This window comes from Dermochelys coriacea, chromosome 4 (assembly GCF_009764565.3).
Source record: "Dermochelys coriacea isolate rDerCor1 chromosome 4, rDerCor1.pri.v4, whole genome shotgun sequence".
Classification (NCBI taxonomy): domain Eukaryota; kingdom Metazoa; phylum Chordata; order Testudines; family Dermochelyidae; genus Dermochelys; species Dermochelys coriacea.
Window position 1 is genome coordinate 61794262 of NC_050071.1, and position 24896 is coordinate 61819157.

Here is a 24896-nt window from a genome sequence, read left to right on the forward strand (position 1 = left end):
AAGCCTTGATCCAGTAAAAAGTCAGGCATATGAATAACTTTACTCATGTGAGTAGTAGACTCCAATAGGTCTACTCACTTACCTTAATATTTGAAGAACTGGGCCCTAAAGCAGGATTTGAAGTGAGGTCTCCTAAAGTCTCTGTGGTAAACCTAGGACAAACAGCTGGGAGGGGGAGGTATTAATCATTCCCAGAAGGTTAAAAGGCCCCTCCCTATCCACTGAGAAGAGGTAACCACAGGTTAATAAGGTTCAGCTGAAAAGGGGTTGCTAGAGAACCAGTTGGGTTCAGCTGACTCCAACTGCTTGAGACCTTTTAAAACCCTCCCCTGTTGGGAGGGGGGGAGGAAGAGGAGTGAGAAAAGCAGGGAAGCTGCTAGTAGGCTGGGTGTAGCAAGACACCAAACCTTTGCAGGAAGTGAGGATGCATTCCCTCTCCAGAAGGGAAAGGAAAACAGGCACAAGGAACTGACTGAGGAAAGGTATAGCCTGACTTTGTGCCACCTAGAAGGACTGCCTTGCCCAAACCTGTGTCTCTAAGGCTAAAAAGAACTGAGCCTGCTGAGGCAAACAGGATACTTTGCCACATCCCATATTGGAATATTTTGGTTGGTTGATTATAACAACTCAGAAACTGCATTAACAAAGTTAAGATTATTGATGTCCATTCCTCACTAACACAACCACTGAAAATATAAATCCTGAGTCAAGCTTCTTTCACAATAGGGTGACAAGATGTCCTGATTTTTGGGTCTTTCTTTTATTGGCTCCTATTACCCTCCCCTCCCCCACCTGCCCTGATTTTTCACACTTGCTGTCTGGTCACCCTATTTCACAAACTTTAGAAATCACTTTTTAGACTTTGTATTTCAAATCAGTATACTTACCTATAAATAAGAATAAAAACTCCCTTTGAACATAGGTTTTTGTGCTGGAATATCATACAATTGTTTGGCACAATAGAATCTGAATTCTACAGGTTTTTGAAGTGGTGGGATATACCATGGTTCTAAGTGGTGCAATTAACCTGGCTGTTCTGTAAATTTATTTGTAGGGTGCTCTCTCGTCTAGCATGGAGCTGTCATCTGTGGCAGTGACATGAGAATAATATGTAAATAGCTTCCAAATGGAGTTACTCATTAATGCAGACAGTTCTGAGAGTGAAAGCAAACCGCATTTGGCAGCAAGAACTTTTTTATGAGAATGTCATTAAGGAATTCAGACTGCAAACCACAAAGTGATTCATATCTCCGCCGACTAACTGCTCTGCCCCCGTTTCTTTCCTCTCCACTAAGCATAAAAATATCATTTTGGGTACATTTCCCCAAATTACTGGTCCTGCTAATATCACACCACAGCTTCATCAGAAGGCTGATGCCAGCTTCTGCCAACCTGGAAGGACTTCTCGGACATCTCATGAGGAAGCACAGCAGAAATGGAGTAGGCAAACATGAGGTTAAAATGCTGAATCAATGTAGGTTACTTTCCGTGCAGACAAAAGGAAAAAGTAGACAAAGTACTACCTAGTTGTGGGATAGTGCTGGAGGATTCATAGAACCTGGCCTTGATTAGCCTGCATCCTCACTACAAATTAGGTGGGGCTGCCAGCCTGGTCTGAAGCAAAACCCATGCCTATGTCCTCAGCTGTACCCATTAGCCTGATTTTAAAGAACCTTAAGCTCAGGTGAGAGGCTTTTCTGCATGGATAGAAGGAGGTTTAGGGGCAACCCCCGGATAGAATGTGGGCTAACTCTTCATTGAAGACATAACCTAAGGGAATAAAATAAACGTCTTGATACATACTGGTGCCTTTGTTGGCAGTCTCAGCAGAGAGCTCAGGAAATGAATGAGCACAGAGACTAAACCATGCTCACCAGGTATATTAGAAGGTCAGTGTGGGGAACCTTGCACTGCTGCTGTCCTGATCATTCAGGTGTTTAGTGGTTATGGAGCTTCAATTTCCACTGCCGTCATGCACACCTACCAGTTCAAAACCTCTCCTGAACTACAATTTTGTTACTTGGCTAGATTTTAATTCAATTAATACTTTGTTTTTTTAAAATCTGTTTTTAATGTAAGAGAAAAAGCTATGATCATGACTGCTTAACTGTTAGCATACTTAACTTCAGTTGCAGAAGTAAATTGGATAAAAAAGTGAATAGAAAGCTGCAGAAAGATTCTAAGCTTAGGAAGCAACCTTAGCTTTCTGTGGTCTTCACTAGTTAGCATGATCTGAAAATGAGTAACATATGATATGATTTTAAGTCCTTGTCTGTAGGAAACATATCATAGTTTAAGTGGTTTGGTGGAGAGGTTTTCATATTGAATGTGGTCTTTGTTTAAGAGTGGCAGCTAGGTCTCAGGTTTTTTTTATTTTTTCCTAGATCGTACTGTCAAGTAATACTGTGCAACTTGTCTAAAGCAACAAATGTTGCCATAGATGACAAATACAGGATGTTTGAATAGAATTCATTCCATTAGCATGAACTTGGGTTGTCCAATGTTGATTAAAACACTAGATAGAATCCTAAACAGCACTTGTGTTGCTGTATAAGAACCTGAAAGTGCCTCTCAAACCAGCAAGAAATCATTGGATTTGCCTAAATGTACTGCTGCTGGAGTTAGCTTAAAAGCATCCTCAGACAAGATTTTCACAATAGCTACTTAAAGTTCTGCTCCCAAGCCCATATTTAGGGACCTAAATAAGTAGCCTGAATTTCAAAACTGCTCTGCACCATCTAGCTCCCACTGACTTTAGCAGGAGCTGCTGAGTGCTCAGCACTTTTGAAAACCAGGCCACTGTATAAAGAAGCACCTGAGTAATAATGCCAGAGAAATGCCTCCCATTTCTTTTTGCAAGACTATTCATTTGAATTTTTAAAATCAATTCCCCTTATTTGTGTTTACAGTGTGCTTGTTGCAAATGTTCTGTCAAAGGACTATCAAAAAGGAAAGACACCCTGAGCAGAGAGACACGTCAAGGCTTCTATTGATCTCCTTAAAAGAGTGAGTATATGGGACTTCAGTGGTGCTTTGGCTATTGCTGGCCCTGTGGACATGATTTACATTTCATCCTGAAAGAGCAATTAAGCAAGGTTTTGGATTTGCAAGTATTTATTTTCACCTGATGCCTGATTCTAAGAGTTACACTCATCTAATCGAGAAACAGAAACATACCACATACCCTGGGCATCCAGTCAAAACAGCTGATATGTCTAATATCAAAATCTCTCAACCAACTGCTTGCCAACAAGCTCTAGCGCAATAATTCTTAGCCAAAAATAATTTGATAAATCATTTAAAATTAAAAATGAAAGAAAATGACCCTTTATCTGCAGCAATTCAGGAACAGTAAAATGTGAAATGTGTCCAACAAATTATTCATTACAGATTATTCATCCAGCTGTACACATGAGCAATAATACAGAGCACTTATCTTATACAGAGCATCCTTCTTACATTTTTTAAATGCTGGAACAACATTAGTTAATACCCCCCATCATGAGGTAGGTTGGTAATATTATCCCCATTATACAAGCTAAATAATTAAATAGAGGTTAAATGACATGCCCAATACTGCACAGTGAGAATTCATGACTTCCTGGCTCCCATTCCCTTGCTCCATCCATCAGATTACTTTGCCTCTTTGTACATGGGAAAAGGTTTTTGTCTAAGAGTAGCATCTTGGTTATTTGATTTTTTCCCCTCTCTCCACACTTCTCCCCTTAAGCTTTCTTTTTAGTGTAGGAAAATATTTAAAATATGTCTGCTTAAAGTAGGTCCCCAAAGATAGATATTCCTTTATGTCTTCGTCTGTCATAACAAAATGTTCTTTCCTTATTCTATTAAATCATTTGCGATAAGGACTTGAGATAATATCAAATCATCATCAATATCCTAGTTATCTTCTTTCAAATGAACTGGCTATAGCCCATTAGAGGATTGCCCTTAGATATATTCCTTACTGAAGTAGTCAGTATAAATTATGGCGATGCAGGCACTGTGTGTGTCATCAGTAGGAGCATCCCAGAACAGTAGAGGGATAAATTAAAGGCAATCTGCTATTGTTCTATGAGAGAGATCCATTGCAACTTTGCTTGTGGGAGTTTCTGTAGAGCTATTCTTAGTGTTTCTTATGAAGAGAAAAAATTAAAGTTCAGCCCTATGGTGGGAGGCACTGGATGGGGCTGCCTCTGCCACCTATGTTTCCGGCACATTAAAGATACCCTTCCATGGTGGAACCCCTGCAGTAGCATAGCTCCCACTTGGGCAGGTTGCAATTTGTATCCGTCATGCATCAGTGGAGGTAAATCAAGCCAAATGTCTGTATGGCCTGAGGTGCTGGACCATAGAGTACTAGTCAGTTTACAGGATATACTGGATTCTGAAACGCACCTTAAGATGCACTTCATGTCAGGTGAGGAACTGGAAGTGTTATAAAATAGCAGAGGTACATTCATCCTGCTTTGGTATGAATGCCCTCAAATCCAGTAGTCTGGCAAGAGATCATGACTAGAATTGCTTGAATTTTACAACACAAGCTATAATATGATTTTTAACAGTTATTCTGGTCATCTAGTGAACTAAGGTCATTAAAGCAAAAGGAGCTAGCTTTGCCAATCAGCTAGGTCTACTATGTGCCATTCTCTGGTATTTAGCAGGGAGTGGGCATGGTGTAGCAGAGCTGTGGTATGCCTGATAATCTATATCATAAAAATCACTGAGACCTTATGCCAATGACATAAATTAGATAAGCTCTTCCATTGTTCTTAAACTAAGACCAGCTGGTGAAAGATTGGGATGCCATAACCAGCTCTCAGCAGCCCTCTTTCTTCTCCACACTTGAACAGAACATGGTGGAGAATCTATCCCAAGATGTTCTTTGAGAGCTACTGCAGCCACAAAGAAAATCATCCTGCCTGATTCTATCATGATTGTGCAATAGTATTTAACCTAATAAAAGTCTCGGGTCACTGGATGAATACCCTTGTGGAGGTTGCAAAGTTTGGGAGTGTTTTTAATTAGGTTAAACATATTGTACAATGATAACAGAATCTGGAAACCCTTTGCTGAGTTATCTTTTCTTATGCATAAACTCTTATGCTTAAGGTCTTTTTAAAGCTCTTTTATCTGGTTTCCATCCAGATAATGGCCAGTCTCTAGATACTGGATTAGCATTTTTGATGCTCTTAGAGCTTCTGCCTCTGTGGTTTTTCTTGCACAATACAGATTTTTTTTTTTAAATGCAGATCACGTACTGCTTACTGGTACATTATCTCTGATAATTAAGCAGGATTGCATTCTCTTTCTGTCACACACTGATACATGTCCATGCTTTTATTTAGAAGTTTTCAATAAACATTAAAAATATTTTACCAAAATATAAAGTTTTACATAATGTCATTCAAAAGTAATATTGTTGCCAAGTAAACATCTTTAAAACTTATCATGAGAGCTCAACATGTTGCATGATATTGAGTAAAAAGTACGTATTGTAAGATATCACAAGATTTTAAGAATTCTCATGTAATATCCATTCTCTGTATTGTGCTACAGTTGTTTCTCAAATGACAGATTTAATATTACATACTTTGGATTGACATGATCTTCTGTGTCATTGGTTGATATAATTTGATTCCCCTCCTCCCCCAGATAATTTAAGGACTGATTCTAATCTCACTTACCCAGGTTTAAGTCAGGGATTGCTGCTCTACTGAAGTCAGTAGAGTTATACCAGTGTAAAGCTGGCATAATATCAAAATTCAGTGTAACTGCAGCATACAAATCAGGCAACTTCTAAAAATCACTGATTTACCTAATGATATTACACACAATTATAGCTATCTATATGTTTTTGTTTCATTTTAAGAGAAGTTACTGTCTGTATTTTAAAAGAATTAAGATCAATTTCAATTTTGTGCATGTCTGCATGATTTTACTGCTAGCAAAATTGCAGAACAGCTGAGATATACTCACAGAAGTGGTCATTGAGATTGGCCTTTACTTCTGGAAAGATCTTCAAAGTCACGTACAAATCAGCCGTTACACTTTACTCTTCAGTGATATACCTTTAAGAACGTATATGCAGTTAACATAAAGGATTAACTTGACAATATGTGGTTGGCAGTGGAGAATTTCTGCTTTGTTTTCAGGAATATGAGTGTCATTATGTTCCACCAGGTGTGATTATATGTACCTTGAGATCTCTTGATTTTCTGTTATTTTGGAGAACTACAATATCCTATTACACTAAAGAGCATCATGTTGTTTGTTTTCTAATGAGGTTTTTAAAGAGTAGTCCCTAAGAATAATAAACCTTTTATAGAATATTCTAAAGTTTTATATTCACCAGAAGTGTAAGCAAATGGCAGAGGGGCCAAAGTTTGCCTAGATGCCAGCTTTTCACAAAAGAAAAGCCTCATAAATCACTCACACAAACTGTCAGTGCTGTTAGCAACTCCCTCTGGTTTCATACAAAAAGGGACTGAAGAGTGTGTTTAGCACAAAACTCCTTTACAGCCAGAGGATTCCTGCCTTGGTTTATTTTTCTTTCCTAATTGCCCATAGTGAGGGAAATCTGGTCCAAGCTGTGGAGCCTTTTCAAGCAACTCATTATTAGATGATTAAAAAAGGGTGACAAGGTTTCTTTCTTGCTCAGCAGCTAATTGCACACAGTAGCCTGTATCTCTATCAGAGCCACTTTGGCATCGTTTATCTCTTCCTGAGCTTCTTCATCGTGAACATTACTCACTCACTGAAAAAAAAAAAAATATTTGAAAGAGAAACAGTGTGGCTGTCTGAACCACAAGTTATAAAGCTCTCTCTCTCTCTCTCTCTCTCTCTCTCTCTCTCTCACACACACACACACACACACACACACACACACGATTTCTTGTGTCCGGCAAGAACAACATGGGCTATAAATCCCATCTTTAACTTTTATTCATCCAGACAGTTTTCATTATAGCAGATGTTGTGTAAAAATTAGCTGCAGCTTGTGGCTAAATGCAGGAAGGTTTATGGAAAGGGGTTTCTGAGATTAAGCTTCATTTCAAAAACTTCTGTTCATAAAAACAAAATTGACATACATTGCTGGGCACAGTTAACTTAAGGTACAGATTCCATTACAGGTGATTAAAGAAAATTGCACGTTTCATGTGACCAAATGCTGTGGGGGTATAACATTTCACACTGTTTCTGTGTAATATTTGTATCCACCTCAGGCCTGTGTTTAAGTGTCATGTACAGTGATGTGTAGAATAAAATACAGGACATCGGACACAAAATTACAGAAGAAAGTGTCATTTTAGAGGTTTGTCTTCCTATATCGTGAGCATACCATAAAATATAAATGCTGTTCCCCACTACATTGGTCTACAACTAGAAGAAGATGGTATAGAGAGCCTCTTCCCATCATCCTTGTGAAGAAGGCAGCACAAGATCTCTCCATAGCACTCAAGAAAACACTAGCAGTTGTGTATAGTTAATGTACTGGCACGTATACAACCTCGCTAGTGGTGTCCCCCGGGAATCTGTATTGGGCCCAGTCCTATTTAACATTCAGAAATGATCTGGAAAAAGGGATAAACAGTGAGGTGGCAAAATTTGCAGATGATACAAAACTAGTCAAGATAGTTAAGATCCAGGCAGACTGCGAAGAGCTACAAAAGGATCTCACAAAACTGGATGACTGGGCAACAAATTGGCAGATGAAATTCAATGTTGATAAATGCAAAGTAATGCACATTGGAAAACATAATCCTAACTATACATATACAATGATGGGGTCTAAATTAGCTGTTATCACTCAAGAAAGATCCTGGAGTCATTGTGGATAGTTCTCTGAAACATCCACTCAATGTGCAGCGGCAGTCAAAAAAGTGAACAGAATGTTGGGAATCATTAAGAAAGGGATAGATAAGACAGAAAATATCATATTGCCTCTGTATAAATCCATGGTACACCCACATCTTGAATACTGTGTACAGATGTGGTCACCCCATCTCAAAAGAGATATTGGAATTGGAAAAGTTTCAGAAAAGGGCAACAAAATTTGCTCCAACCCCTCAGACAGAGACAAACACCTACAAGATCTCTATCATGCATTCCTACAACTACAATACCCACCTGCTGAAGTGAAGAAACAGATTGACAGAGCCAGAAGAGTACCCAGAAGTCACCTACTACAGGACAGGCCCAACAAAGAAAACAACAGAACGCCACTAGCCATCACCTTCAGCCCCCAACTAAAACCTCTCCAACGCATCATCAAGGATCTACAACCTATCCTGAAGGACGAGCCATCGCTCTCTCAGATCTTGGGAGACAGACCAGTCCTTGCTTACAGACAGCCCCCCAATCTGAAGCAAATACTCACCAGCAACCACACACCACACAACAGAACCACTAACCCAGGAACCTATCCTTGCAACAAAGCCCGTTGCCAACTCTGTCCACATATCTATTCAGGGGATACCATCATAGGGCCTAATCACATCAGTCACACTATCAGAGGCTCGTTCACATGCGCATCTACCAATGTGATATATGGCATCATGTGCCAGCAATGCCCCTCTGCCATGTACATTGGCCAAACTGGACAGTCTCTACGTAAAAGAATGAATGGACACAAATCAGACGTCAAGAATTATAACATTCAAAAACCAGTTGGAGAACACTTCAATCTCTCTGGTCACTCGATCACAGACCTAAGAGTGGCTATCCTTCAACAAAAAAAGCTTCAAAAACAGACTCCAACGAGAGACTGCTGAATTGGAATTAATTTGCAAACTGGATACAATTAACTTAGGCTTGAATAGAGACTGGGAATGGATGAGTCATTACACAAAGTAAAACTATTTCCCCATGGTATTTCTCCCTCCCACCCCACCCCCCACTGTTCCTCTGATATTCTTGTTAACTGCTGGAATTAGCCTACCTGCTTGTCACCATGAAAGGTTTTCCTCCTTCCCCCCCCTGCTGTTGGTGATGACTTATCTTAAGTGATCACTCTCCTTACAGTGTGTATGATAAACCCATTGTTTCATGTTCTCTGTGTGTGTGTATATAAATCTCTCCTCTGTTTTTTCCACCAAATGCATCCGATGAAGTGAGCTGTAGCTCACGAAAGCTTATGCTCTAATAAATTTGTTAGTCTCTAAGGTGCCACAAGTACTCCTTTTCTTTTTGCGAATACAGACTAACACGGCTGCTACTCTGAAACCAAAAATTATTAGGGGTATAGAACGGCTTCCATATGAGGAGAGATTAATAAGACTGGGACTTTTCAGCTTGGAAAGGGGGGATATGATAGAGGTATATAAAATCATGAGTGATATAGAGAAAGTAAATAAGGAAGTGTTATTTACTCCTTCTCATAATATAAGAACAAGGGGCCACCAAATGAAATTAATAGGTAGCAGGTTTAAAACAAACACAAGAAAGTGTTTTTTCACACAGCTGACTGTCAATCTCTGGAAATCCTTGCCAGAGAGTGTTGTGAAGGCCAGTGCTATTATGGGGTTCCAATGGAGGTAGATAAATTAATGGAAGATAGCCATTGATGGACCTATTAGCCAGGATGGGCAGGAATGGTGTCTCTAGCCTCTGTTTGCCAGAAGCTGGGATTGGGTGACAGGGCATGGATCACTTGCTGATAACCTGTCTGTTCATTCCCTTGGGACACCTGGCATTGGCCACTGTCAGAGGACAGCATACTGGGCCTCATAGACCTTTGGTCTGACCCAGTATGACCATTCTTATGTTCTCACTCAGGATCATAGGGCCAGATTTTCAAAGGTTTTATGTGAAAGATGCAGCTAGAAACCTAGTGGGATTTTCAAAAACATCTATGCAGATTAGGAAACAATCTCATTGATTTCAATTTGAGTTGGTAACTGACCTACTTGGGTGCTTTGGAAAATCCCACTAGGTTCCTAGCTGCACTTTTAGGCACATAGATTACATTGAAAATCTGACCCTCTAGTTTCTAGTATATGGGGAAATTTGTGGGGAAATATCTAGTGCCTATGCAGTGAAAAAGTGTTAGAAAAAAGAAACCTTGCCTTTCACTCTGGCTAAAAGGATTAGCAAACTACATTTAACAGCATGTCCTTCTTGGCTGTGTGTGTATAATCCTGCTACAATCAACAAGATTCCTTTTGGAGATGATGAACTGAGCAAAAATCTCTGGTTCATCCTTAAGCCTGACAATGCTTGTAAATGGACTGTGAAGGCTATATACAGACTTAGTGGCAAAATTCTGAGCCAAGATCTATGCAAGGGACATTACTAATTGGAAAAACAAACAAACAAGGGAAGAGATGTACTGAAAGTATGAGCTACATCCACAAAATTGTTCCAAACAGGATGTCCTTCTACAGCTTTTTTAGGCCTATATCTGATGCCAAACTGTTTACCTGGTGAAGCTGTCTCAGAAAATATAGTTAGAACATACCAAAATGTCTGGGGAAAGCAAAAAAGATCATCATCATAATGCTACTTCTAAAGACAGGATAGTTACTGAATCTTTCTGCAAACAGAAAATGAGTACTTGTGGCACCTTAGAGACTAACAAATTTATTTGAGCATAAGCTTTCGTGAGCTGTAGCTCACAAAAGCTTATGCTCAAATAAATTTGTTAGTCTCTAAGGTGCCACAAGTACTCCTTTTCTGTTTGTGAATACAGACTAACACGGCTGCTACTCTGAAACCTGTCTTTCTGCAAACAGCATCTTGTCATGGACTTAAAAGTCCTATTCTTCCTTTCCCCTCTTCTCAGCCCCCCAGAGTGGTCCTCAAACTGTGCAGATAGAGCTATCTTTCATATAGAAAATTTACTAGATTTTGTCATTTAGTTGTCCTTGATTTATAGTCTCTCCCCATGGATTTTGTGACTCCTTTTCTAGACAGTTCAGATTCAGGCTTCTTACTCTAACATTTGCTTTCAATAAGAAACAATGTTGATTAAATTATATTTTCCATGCCAAAACCAGTAATTATTTTCTGGCATTTACCCTTCAAAGGTCCTATTTATTAATTTTTCCTAGCTTACTGGTGTAATAAATTCCCAGATATTAATATAAAGAAATAAAATATTTGGATTGTAATAGAAGAAAAGAAAAGAAAACTAACCCATATACTTCCATTTGTATTCCTGAATCCCATGCTCTCTTAGCAGCTAGGAAAGAAATATTTTGTGTAGTATATATTTCATGTTATAAATTATGTGCTATCCATTATATAAGTATGTATATGCGTGTGTGTGTGTGTGTGTGTATACACACACACACACACACACACACACACAGTGTAATATGTATGCTGCAATAAAGAGAATTTTATACCATTGACCCATGCAGCCTTTGCACTTTAGGCAGATCTTCAGAACATTAAATTGACATTGTGGAGGTGGTATTAAGAAAAAAAAGTAATAATTTATAAACCTTCACACTCACAATCCTGTATTTCTTGGCTTTGAATTAAAATGACATTTGATGGTGTTTTTAAAACATATGTAGCTAGATTAAATATAATTGTAAAGCCAAGCAGAAACAAACAAACAAAAGTAATAAACATTTTGTTCCTACCTCAAGCCACTGGGAACAAATTATCATTAAAGGAATGTGTTAGCAGAGAGGAGAAGAAGAGCATTACTGATGAAAGTGCCAATGGGGGGGGGGGGGGAAATCAATCAATCATAGAAGTTTGTATTGGTGGTATGTAATTAGTAGTCAAGTCTCCACTACTACTCTGTTCTTAACTTCACAGAGATTAATTGACACTCTTGTTGGGAGTTCTAGTTCTGATGGCATTTTTATGATACTTATGCCTGTTCCTCGGGACTAGACTGCCATTATCAGTTTATTTCACATTCTGTGGGCCACCAGCTGGTAATGATAATGATTCCTGCTTACTACTGACCTGGTCTGAAGATGAAGAAGTGACCTACAGGTAAACTGTTCCATCTCCCATTACCAGACCCTTAAGCCATTATTTCCTTTTCCCTTCCAAGCAATACGCTGGTTTTTAAAATAAAATATACAGCCACTGTGTCAAATATTTACACGCTTGAACTTTTTTTTTTTTAAATCTATTTGCTGTAGTCTGGTTGTTCAAAAATAGCCCAAAGACAGCTCCTACAGCCAACATTTTCTTTGGTCACTGCTACTGAAATTTCCCATTTCACAATATGATTGAATTTTATTCTCTACCAATATTGCTTGTGGCGCCACTAATTCCAGTGAGCATCTGAATAATTTCTACTTGCATAACAAAACAAAGACAAGCATTGAAGTCAACTTATGTAGGTATGCGTATATGACATACTGCACAGAGGGACAAATTCTGGCCAGAGCCACTCCCATGCCTAAGTCAAAGAAAGGGAATAACTCATAAGTAACTGTATCTCAGTGAATGCACCAGTGTAAACTTGCACTAAAATCTAGCCTGACTGCAAATGCCTGGATTGCCAAGTCTACCTGTTTAATGTGAATCCCGGTATACAGGCTGCATAAAGGATAGAACACCTCTGCAAGCTGAAGCTAAATGTGCTGTCATAATGGAGGTGGAGATGGGGGAGCTGCATGGAGGCAGCATGGATTCTGTGGTCCTTTACCATGATTCTTTGGCTTAGGCCTGTGTTTGAGGCAATAGTCAGGCCCAGATCTTCAAAGGGAGGCACCTAACTCCCTAAATACCATTGAGAAATACCTCAATGCCAGATATGCAAGACCACCCAACCCTGTGATTTCAGCAGAGGATACTGCACAATCATAGGTTGAGAAGTGCTATGGATTTTGTTAAATAAATTATCCCCTTTCATGATTTTTTTTTTTAAAAAAAAACAAACACAGAAGGGATATGGCCTCTTGTTCCCAACTCTTGAGACACACTTTGATAATACATTCAGTCCAGCTCCATTCTGCAGTCATTTCCTAAGTAACCTATGCCACAGAATCAGAGAACATGGAGTAGGAGCTCCTCTGCCCTCCAACCAACTGCAGTATATTTACTTTTCTCTTTGTATCATTGCATAATGTAAGGAACATTGCAATACTGACAAATACTGTAACATACAGTAGCCCTTACATCAAATGGTGGCAATAAGGTGCTACTTTTAATCTCAGTGGTTTGAATTACAGTCCAGGAGGATAAAAGCAGCAGTATTCTACAACCCACTATCTAGACTTTATTTGCTTTTTATTTACATTTTCTGCCTAATTTAAGTGCATTGATAGTGGTCGTGAAAGGTACCACCTTGATATCCCTGGAGACCAAATGAATTGTGCTGGCTCCATGCTCAGGAATGAATTGTACCCTAAGAGGATATTGTTCCTTTAAGGATTAGAGACCGCTAGTAAGAGAGAGAAACCGCAAAATGCCAAATGCAGCATCACACACCTAAAATAATAGGGAAACTAGTTTGTGTGTCACAGTTTATACTGTGCTGCATTCTTTGTGCTGACACAGTGGGAGCTGTGATGCCAGTGACCATACAGCTTGTCCTTGCATAGAAAAACCTCTCTAATGGAGTTGCAGACATGTAGTCACGCATTGGCTCTAATTCAGCACATTCTTACTTACTAGCTCTAGTGAGTTGGGGCCTAGGGGTTGGTTCTTGTGACATTCACTTACATGCAGGAGTCCAGTTGTGCTGGTGGACAATTCTTCCCTACCCAACTTGAGTCCCATATGCTGGCTGCTGTGATGTTGGATGTAACACTAGCCACTGGGGTCGATTGCTACTGACCCTGGTCAGAGAATCGTAAGACCTTGAGAGGTCACCAAGTCCAGTCCCTCGCCCATATTATGTGACTGGAGCTAGGAAATAAGTCCAGCTCTGTGGCAGCACTGCTGAGTATCAGATCCTTATTTCATCAAGAAAAAGAGTATGATGCTATGAAGGCACCCAACTCCACCTGAAATCTCTTCTGCTCTGGAAGTAGAGGTGACAATCTGGCACCCCAAAAAATCAATGAGAGTTGCAGGAGTTTATCAGAGGACATAGCTAGGCACATCAAGAACAATGGACTCCTCTAATTCACTTTGGACTTAGTGTTCAATCTGAGCAATAAGAAATGTAATAATTTCTCTTAAATATTTAAACCTTAATATTTTCATTAAAAACGGGGTTTGACTTCAGTAAAATGGGAGAAGATGGAAAGTCCCATAGTTAACTCCTGGGCCTAAGAGTCAGAAAAACCCGGGTTCTATTCCCAAGAGCATCATAGGCTATTTCAACATTTCTGAATAATTTTTTTTTCAGAACTTTTCATTCTGAGAAAAATTTTAACAGTTCAAACTTTTGTTCCATTTGGAATGAAAACAAGTATTGTGCTTATCAGAATTTCCCACCGGACAGGAATTGTGGTTTCCAGTCAGCTCTGCCCGAGATAGAATACTGTATGTCAAAATAGAAAGAGCTAGCTTTCTTAACCTCTTTTTTAAGGCTGGGACCTAAGAGAATGTATCTCCTCATTGTGACAATGGCTCATACATGGCACAAGATGGCTTTTTTAAAAAGTAGGATGGCACCATGTGATGCCATCTTGTGCTTAAACTGTCAGCTAAAAAGTCTCTAGTCTTTATTATTGAAAATAAAATCGTCACATCATGGAGAGTAAAGTGATGCAGTGTTGTCTGCCTGAATCTGCACACAGCCTGAAACAATAGCTCTTGGAAGTGAGAATTACCTCTATTTGTGTTAATGCTCAAGCATTATAATGGGATAGCAACAGGCACTGCTGACCAAAACATGCAATACAAAAATAAAGGGACCATGATCCCCTGATGTCACTGCAGTATTGATACTACAGATACCTTTCTGGTTTCAATGGGCAGAATTAGTCTGAATTCGCCCTAACTTCCCAGTAGACTGTTTCAGATCACTGCAGCACAATTTTAGATTACTGCCTGGTTTTGAAGTTTGAAGAAGATAATGCTTACTTCAAGTTTACCAGTGTAGATTTAGGTCATCCTCAGTGCTTTACAAATGAGAAATGTAGATCTTTGAAAGATAATACATTTATAATGGGTTTCATCTTGCTTTGATTGAAGTGCATGGCAAATTGTCACTGACATCAGTGGCAGCAGGATCAGGCACAGCATGTTGGCCATAAAAATGTATTCATTCATATGGTCATTTGTCTGGGTCAGGGTACACAGCTGTGAGATATATTTTCAGATTAGAAATATTATCCATAACTTTTAAATTATAGAAACATTCAGTAACATTGAAGATATTGCATACTGTTTTCAGCGACTGAAATTCTGACAGCTTTGCCCAGTCATCGGAAACATATGTACAGATTTCCTGAAAGGGGGTGGGGAACTTGTAAAAATTCACTGGGGGTAATATGTCATTTTGAACTTAAGAGTCTGAAGATCAATGAAGATGCAGTAACTGTGTGCAATGCAACATTTCTAGGAGAATAAAAACCATTCCATTTGCCAGTGTAGCATGCAGAAGCATTCTATGCAGACTCTTTAAATTGGGACAGATTTCTCAGTCTAGAAACAAGCCCCAAGGCTGAACATTTGGGAAATAGAAATGTCTTACTGGCACCAAGAAAGGGGTGGTCTCTCCTTTTCCAGCACACATTCAAGGTACATGATCATTTCTCAATTTAACAAATGCTCTGCAATATACCGCAGTAATTAAAGGAAACATGTTTTTCTCATTTATCTCATTTTAAACGCTTATAAAGTGTACTGCAGTGAATCATAGCTCATAGTTTGTGTGTAATTTGGCACATATTTCCTCTAAGCCTCAGAAAAATGACACACATAGATCAACAACGTATACACAGACATGAATCACTATGAATACTAGCTAGGTGTTGTGGGGTGGGGGGAAGAGATTGGGGTCCCACCTATGCATAGCCTGAGAGAGGTGTGAAAACTTTTTGATGCTAAGATGAAAGATTTTGTTCTTTTGGAGCCACTTCTGAGCTCCCCAACTCAAAGGGCTGCCTTTACTCCTCAAGGTAATAAAGATAACCCGTGCTCTTATTGACTCTGTGCTGCATAATGTACATGCAGATTTCAAAATAATCTTTTTCATAAAAAAAATATAGGAGGAATAGAATTCAGGACCTTCTGCTCCTAAAACACAAGCCCATATGAGTAGAGATAAAGGACATTCTCTGTTAGCTAACAGTATTAGCGCTTATAGTTTGCAAAGTGGTCTTAAAGGATGACATTCACATACACTTCACCATGTCATCATATTGGACACATACATACTAGCCATCATGCTTTGAACTCTCCTTAGGATGATGGAATGAGGAACTTGAAGGCAATAGTGGTACACTTCATTCTTCCACTTATTTGAGCTGAGCCAGAAAATATGTCCTTTTTGGTGGCACAAAAGGCCATAAACCTTTCCTAAATGGAGTTTCCTGGAAGCAGAGGAATCCCCAGCTAGAGTAGAATAGAATTTTTAATTCAGATTTCAGCATAGGTGGTGCCTTGGGCAAAATAAAGGTCTTCTGAATAGTTTTTGTATTGTGCTACTGTAATAGTATTCTTGCTTTGTTTGGAAGGGCAAGTATCTATGTTAATACCAGAGTTTGACCCTAATTGTTTTTTAAAAAAAGTTTAATAATATGCTACATAAATTGGATGAAGAATTAACAGTTAAATAAAATATCCAGATTGCTGGTACTAAATGAATATTTCCATAAGGGTTTAATAACCTCACAGCTGCCTTTTCAAAAGTGCTGAAGATAAAAAACAGTGGATATGAACGAATTGCCATAAATTGATACAGACACATCAAATCATGCTGTTGTAGGATCAGATTCTGTCTAGCCCAGTCATGGGTATACAGTGGCTAGGGGAGTGGTGGAAGGGGTCTGCCCTTCTCTTTCAGTGGTCCATATAAGGACTGGTTGAAATTTTAGACCCTCCCTGCTTATTCTGCAAAGGGCAGTGGGGGGAGGGGGGGAAGAGCATGACTCTGTTCTGTTGTACATCAGCTAGAGGGAAAGTAAGCTGCTCCTTTAAGTGGGTACAGCTGGGGTAGTAGAGTCACTGTGTGTCAGGAGCTCTGGGAAATACTCTGGCAGAAGGTCTCCCTATGCTTGCTCTGGGGCAGGGCTGTTCCACACTACCACTTAGTATGGGATGTGCTCACAAGGCTCAATTATGCCCTAAATGACAACTAAAGAGGAAGATAGTTGAATTTTTGCTGAAATGGGCCATTTTCTAAATGGTATTAACTTCCATTTGTTTTGAAAGATTTTGGAACATGAGAAATATTTTTAATAGACCATACATAAATATTTAAAGCCAATTTGGGGATTATGTAAGATGTAGAGTGGTATTATAAAAGCCTTTTTTCAGTGGCTATTTGCAAACTACATGAAATGTAGATTTTTTTTTCAAACATACATTACATTGAACTGTTTTTCTGAACACTATCTTATTATAAAAACATAGAAGGTAAAAAAGCAGCAATTATGTACACAAAAATGCTATCTTTTCAGTGGCACTTCCTTGTGAAGAAAAGAGGTAAAAGAACAGACTCAGCTTCCAATTGCCCTATGCTAAGGAAAGCTCTGATGTGTTTTAATTTCATTTTTGCCATATCCATAACACAAGCATCTCTTAGTTAAATCATAGAGAATTCAACTTGAATCCACCTGCAAAAAAAATGGGTTCCATAGGATACAAGAGGGCCTTATGGGAATATCCTATGGAATTTATTCAAGAACGATAACCTTTCTATAAGTTTTTGACGTATCCCACAGAAAGTAATTATATATAATGGTATCACACATAGAACACTATAGGATGGTTCAAAAAACTTATAGGAAGGATATGATTATTAAGTTATGTAGTGTTTTACAGCAATTGTTATAGAATTTTATCAGTTTCAACCTTATGAAAAAAAGTGCTGTAGAATTTGATAAAGGAGCTGGTTGGCCAATGGGGAAAGGAAAGAGGGAACCAATGAGGATTTGGAGGAGAGCCATTGACATCAATGGAACTATGACAATTTACATGAGTTGAGGATCTTCCTCTTCGTCTTTAGCAGCTTGCCTCCTCATTAAGAGGCGGAGAAGGAAATAGGAATCCTGACCCAAATATGGGGAAGAAACTTAGTAAATATAGCTATAAGTAAAACATTTGCTGAACAGAACTGAGGTGCCAATGAAATACTTTGGGATTTTGCAATAACTTTTATAATGTGAAACATTGCCAAAGTTTATCTGTTTTTCCAAATTCTGCAGACATTTTCCAAAAGAAGCAAAAGCTTTAGTTGTAAAACTTCACTGCCCAAATAAACTTCTCTCTCAACTATTTGTGAATGTAACCAAACTTAGACAGTTTTATGTGAACTTCTTTGCACAAATTTCATTTAGTGTGCAAAGCATGTCCTGGTGATTGGCAAATTGGGATGGGGGGAAGACTACTAGATTAGTGATACAAATTGCATTATCATTCAAACACAGAAGATGATTGAATTTATCTAATTCCAGTTATGCCTTGCTCTCTTGGGTTTACCTATGAGCTGGCAGCCTGGAATTCACTTTCAAAAATCAAATCTTCTGCGTAATAGAGTAACTACTCATGAGAGAATTGTGTGCCAAGAAAATAAAAATTCAGCACACAATATTTTAAAATTCTGCATATTTAATTTGTCAATGAATAAATGTGGAAGCTCCAGCATGGCAGCGTAGAGCACAGGCCACTGGCTGCATGGAGGTGGGAGATCATCCTGAAGCTCTTCCCTCCCAGGACACCGGCTCAGCAGTGAGACTACACCTGACCCTGACAAAGTGCAAGGGCCAGCCCTGCCCCTCCACACCAGGTGCAGCAAGATAGTAAGCAAGAGGGACAAAGTCTTACATGCACATCCAGCCCTGGACCCCGATCCAAGTCTGGGGCAAGCAGGTTCAGCCCAGTAGGATCCTAGTGTGGGGAGATCCAAGTGTGGAATGAGAGGGTTCTGTGTGGGGAAATCTGGGTGTGGGCAGCTCTGTGGGAGACCAGATGTATATGGGTGCACAGGGGCTTGTTGGGGGGTTTCCAGGTCTCATGAGGGTGGATGGGATATGGGAGCAGAGGGGCAGGTGTCTGCAGAGGGGTCTGGTTGTGGGGAGGGATTCTAGGTATTGAGGGGTCTAACTGCACAGGGATTGGGCAGATGGGGGAGCAGCTCCCCATACACTGAACCCTCCAGCAATGGGTGAAGAGCAATCGGGGCAGAAAGCAGGGGTGTGTGTGGGCTGGGGAAGTTTCTGGGGTGGATCTGACCTGGCCTCAGATGCTTCTTGCAGGAGAAGAGGAAGTTCAGTCCTCCCCAACTCTGCCCAGCCAAGCCAGGACTAGGAGCTGAGCTCACCACAGGGTAGGAGCTACCAGCCGGGGTGTCCTCAGTCCTGCCTCCCTGCACAGTGGTTTACCTCTCTGCTAGCTGCTCTGGGCACCTGAAACAACGCGCCCGCTGCTGGGGAGGGGCATTTGACCACTCTTGTGGATTCCCTTTGCTTCCCCATAATTCTCTGCGGTGAAGCAAAGAAATCTGCAGGGGACATGAATTGTGCATGCATGCAGCCGTGCAGAATTCCCCCAGGAGTAAGTAACTCAGTCAAGTACCATTCACCTCTCTGTACAATTTCAATAATACATCAAAAGCACTTTAATGCTCCTGCCCCTAACAACAAAATACAACACTGAGATGAGTGGAGTAGGCAACAACCCAATCCTTCAAGACAAGTACTTAATCATTCTTTTAAAATTTCATGAGGTTGCAGTAACTGTGGAAAAAAAGCAGCTACCCTGGGCTTTAATGGTATTTCTTTAATATACATTAACTAGTAATGTCATATAATGTTTTTGACTAGTAATTAATTTTCATAAAGCTCAGGCTTTTAGATGGCTGCTTAAGCCACAACAGAATCATTTTCAGAATGGCACCAGAAAGTATATGTACACATCTGATGTGTCACTATTGGGCATTAAACCTCAATTTTGTGTGCAACTAGCCCAGATTCAGATTAGGGACTCATCTAATGGTGAATCTGCTGTTGATTTCAATGTTCCTTGGATCAAGCCCTGACTGCAAAACTGGAATAAAAACTCTAGAACATCTGGTTGTGGTAATAAGGAGGGTAACATTATTTGTACTGATTAAAAATGAATCTAGGAGTACTGTTCAGAACAATGTACTTGACAAATTTCCTTTTGTCCTATTTGTTAACTATCATAATTTTCCCAATTGTTTTTTGGCCCTTGTTCATCAAATCATTTGCCCAGATAAATTACATCCTGTGGATTACCCACAAATACGTAACTATCCACTGTGTGTGATTGGTCACCTAAGTCACATGATGCCGTTTCTGTTCACTGCCTAGAAGACTGAAATGTTTAAAACAATAGAATAGCAAGTGATAAGGAATGAATAATGAACAGCAAAGAATGAGAAATACTGCTCTTTGTACATGAATTTTCACAAACAGCACCTCAACACACATCCATATGAAAAGAACCAGTTGCCTAAACCTTAATAGGGGGGAAAAAAGAGGCATGAATCAAATTGTGAGTTGGATTTTGCAAACATTTTTGGGAATACATTATCCTTATTTTTCATCCAGCTCCAATTAAAAGTTATTTTGTAAAATATTGGGAGGAAAAGCCATTTTTAAATATTTGACTGAAAAAGTTACCTAAGGGATTTGTAAGGAGGGAAATTGGGTGTCCAGATTCCTTAGCTGTAAGGAACTAAAATTGTGTTAAAGTAAATTTCAGAGGCCTATGATACCTTATGGAAATAATGAGACAACAGCAGTTGTTGGAAATACAGTATCTCCACCACAGCAATGTCAATCACCAATAAGATTATTTGATTTTCATTCCATTCGTGCAGTGTTTCAAGCAATACTACATACGCTGGTCATCAGCAAAGTGACTAGATGAGTGTTTTCAAATTGGAGAGAGAAGGTAATATCTTTTATTGGATCAACTTCTGTTGGTGAGAGACAAACTTCTGAGCCACACAGAGCTCTTCTTCAGGTCTGGTTTTCAAACTGATCATTATATTTTGTTTGTTAAATTCGCAGCTACACAAAACAAAATGTATAACATTACATGTAGGACATGAATGTTTGTATTACTGCATTAGACATTACCATTCACTCTAATGTCTACATATGTTTGTTAATAAAATTTGTGTATATAAAAGTTTGCCTGAGTAAGGACTTAGAAAAAACTTCAGAATTTTGCCCAATAAATGAATTTATTATTATGAAAGCAGTGCTAGTGAACCATTTGCTGCAGAGTGACAGAAAATATTAGATTGGACATGGATACGTCAGCCTTACTTAAACACAGTTCTAATGCTCTGTCTCCCTCTTCATCTCCCTTGTTTCCTCACTGAGTTCTCCTCCCTTTGCTCATATTATCTTTCCTTACACTTATCCAATCTTTTCAGTTACTGTCCATGGCATGGGAGTTCTTCTCATATGCCTTCCATACTGTCAGTCATTCCAACATACAACAGGCTGAACATCTCCATAAGGTGGACAACCATATCAACTCTATACATTGGCTCCACCTAAACTGATGGCTGCAGGTAGACACAACACATGTGCAATGGAATCATTGGTGTGTCCTAAAATGACATGCTCTCACTACATATTATTTATCACTGTTCTCAAGAACAGAATGGAGACAATTAACATCTTTTCATATGCAATGCTGGACTACAGTTAGGGACAGGTCTTAATCTGGGGAAAATTGCATTAGTTCCATCTAGACCTTAGCTTTTTTAATGAGTGATTTTAAAAGCAGAAGAATAATCTTTTTTCATGCTCAGATTGACAATACTGTTAAGAATGGGCCATATCATATGGACATGCAGTGTTCAGGGGTACATGGTGAAATTTTACACAATACATTAATTGTCATTCCTTTCTGAAATATGTTGGCCTGTTTTTTCTGTCTCTTGCTTATGAACTTAAAGTTGATTTGAAAGCAAGAGACAAAAAATAAATAAAGAGGGCAAGACAGAAAAACATATTTCAGAAATGCGTGTAAAACAGACTTCTATATTTCACTACATAAAAATTAAAACTCTTGAGTATAAGAAATCAAATCTGTAACCAGAATTTTGACCTGGGAAGTGGGAAAGTAAGGAAGGGACGATGAGAAGTAAAGCTCATGTGAGTTAGAGGTGAGAGAAACAGAGCATTCTGGAAATGTTTCATGTCAAAGAAAGAAAATACTTCTTAGGTTCCAGGCCCCCCACTACCCCTCTATCTTGGCACTGGGCCTGTAAATGACTAAGCTCTATGTGGTGAGCAAGTGTGGCTGTTGGTCATGTGGTAGATTCTTCTACCTTTCCATGAATTGTCATTAGGGGTTTATTACAGCACAGCCTTGGCACGATTTGCTTGGGGTGCCATGATAGTCTGTAAAGAACTCAGGCTAGAATAAAATTCTGGGGAGAGGCTAAAGTAAGGAAAGGGAAATCAGCTTAGTTCTGTCTCACCTGTGTATCTTTGTTCTGATATGGCAATCATCACGGTAGCTGAGCCGGTGTTTTAGACTCCCCCTGCCCCTCAAACTGTAATGTGCTGAACCAGAAGTAGAGTTAGGTGACATTTTTCCCGGTAACTTTTTTTGGTGAAAAATTCAGATTTGAGTCAACCTAAACATTTCACCAGTTCATAAAACAAATCTTAATCCTCAAATTTGCTGAAAAACAAACGGAGCAAAAAGATTCTGAAAAAAAAATCAAAGTATGCGTCTTGATGTTTTTGAAACAAAATATTTCACTTTTTTGTTTGAAACAACTTTTCAGTTTGAAGTTGACTTTAATTTTTTTTTTAATAAAAAAAGGTCAAAAATGAAAAGTTTCATTTTTGGTGAAACTAAACGCTGTTTGACCAGCAATCAAATTTTCTCAAATTTTTTTTGTTTTGCCAGAAAATTGAAAAAGTTTTCATTGGGGATTGTCCCAGAATAATTCCTCCCCCACAGTGTTTCAGTTTGGCAACCAAACCAAAAATATCAGTTATTCACACAATTCTAACTAGGAGTCGCTTCTTTTTTTAGAAAAAGAAGTTGTAGGCTGTCAAAAATATGACCACTATCCTAATTTCATTGTCCCCCTCCTACTCCAATCAGAAGCAACAGCTGACCTGGACCAATCTAGTGTTCATTACAGCATCACAAGAAAAATAAATCACAATAACAGATGGTTTTTATTTAAAATTTACAAACTAAAATGAAATAGAAATTTTAAGGAGTCCGAAATGCCTGTTGTTATGACCTCCTTTGTTCGTAGGTACAAAAATATATATAACATTGCATGAAGGTTAATTTTATTCAAAGTTGAAAAAGTGTTAGGTCAATTTTACTGGGTAGATTACAATGCCAAATAATTGCTCAAAGTAAGATGTGTTAAAATGTAAATGTCTGGTTGGCTGAAATGAAATGACTGCTATCCAGCCATCTGTTATACAAAGGGGTTAAACAGACACAAAAGTGCTTTTCCTGGAAGACATCTGCACAAACATTGATTAAGTAATTTCATAAAATTCCTATTTAGTAACTTACCAGTTGATGAGGTGATAGTGTGTACTGTAGGTTTGAGTTCCCTGTTATTCTGCAGCAGCTAAAACAACATAGATGTGCATTTCTTTTTCCATTAGCATTATTGCCCAAGGAGACACTGGAATCAAATCCAATGTAACCTACTGAGGGAGGTCTGTAAAATATTTTCCTGTTAACATCAGACTAAGAAATAACTTGATGTTCCAGAAAACTGAATGCCACTTAGACTACATGATCATCGCCAGGTCAGCCAGCATGGCATTTTGTTTTACTAGTTTAAGGCTATGTTTATTAGATCAATTTAATTCACTTTCATTTTAATTCATTTTAAATGCTAAAGACTCAACATCATTTATTGTGTATATAAGACTAGATTTCAGCAGTGGCCAACAGTATCTTTTTTCAGTTTCCAAACTATTTGAAAGTTGCTATCTTTTTCTGTTTCCAGACGCTGACCTTGTCATGGTGATTCATGCCTTCATGACCTCTGTGCTGGATTGCTGACTTGAACAAACCACCTTTGGAACTACCCTTGAAAATCACTTACATAGTTTGCATCTGTTGCAGAAACCAGCAGTATGACCTCTGGGCCTTTGCCAGAGAAAGTTGGTGATGCCCCTTTGCATATATTATAGTACAGCCTTTTGATGCATGTTGTGCCTGTCATATAGTCCCCAATTCAGCAAAATTCTTAAATACATACTAAGCTTGTCAGGCTTGCTCTCCCTGAGTAATTCATGATCTGGAGGATGGCGTGGACTGTACCCTCAGCAAGTTTGCAGACGACACTAAACTGGGAGGAGAGGTAGATACGCTGGAGGGTAGGTATAGGATACAGAGGGAACTAGACAAATTAGAGGATTGGGCCAAAAAAAATTTGATGAGGTTCAACAAGGACAAGTGCAGAGTCCTGCACTTAGGACAGAAGAATCCCAGGCACCGCTACAGACTAGGGACCGAATGGCTAGGCAGCAGTTCTGCAGAAAAGGACCTAGGGGTTACAGTGGACAAGAAGCTGGATATGAGTCAACAGTTGTTGCCAAGAAGGCTAATGGCATTTTGGGTTGTATAAGTAGGAACATTGCCAGCAGAATCAGGGACGTGATCATTCCCCTCTATTAGGCATTGGTGAGGCCTCATCTGGAGTACTGTGTCCAATTTTGAGCCCCACACTACAAGAAGGATGTGAAAAAATTGAAAGAGTCCAATGGAGGGCAACAAAAATGATTAGGGGTCTGGAGCACATGACTTATGAGAAGAGATTGAGGGGACTAGGATTGTTTAGTCTGCAGAAGAGAAGAATGAGGGGGGATTTGATAGCTGCTTTCCAC

General features: G+C 39.2%; 1 long non-coding RNA gene across 1 annotated transcript; it reads left to right on the forward strand.

The window, feature by feature from the left end:
• The first annotated feature begins 1781 nt into the window (after positions 1-1781).
• Positions 1782-24235, forward strand: LOC119854321. The gene is made up of 3 exons (XR_005292415.2): positions 1782-1889; positions 2910-3006; positions 24014-24235. It is a non-coding gene; the product is annotated as an uncharacterized LOC119854321 (long non-coding RNA).
• The last annotated feature ends 661 nt before the right edge of the window (positions 24236-24896 follow it).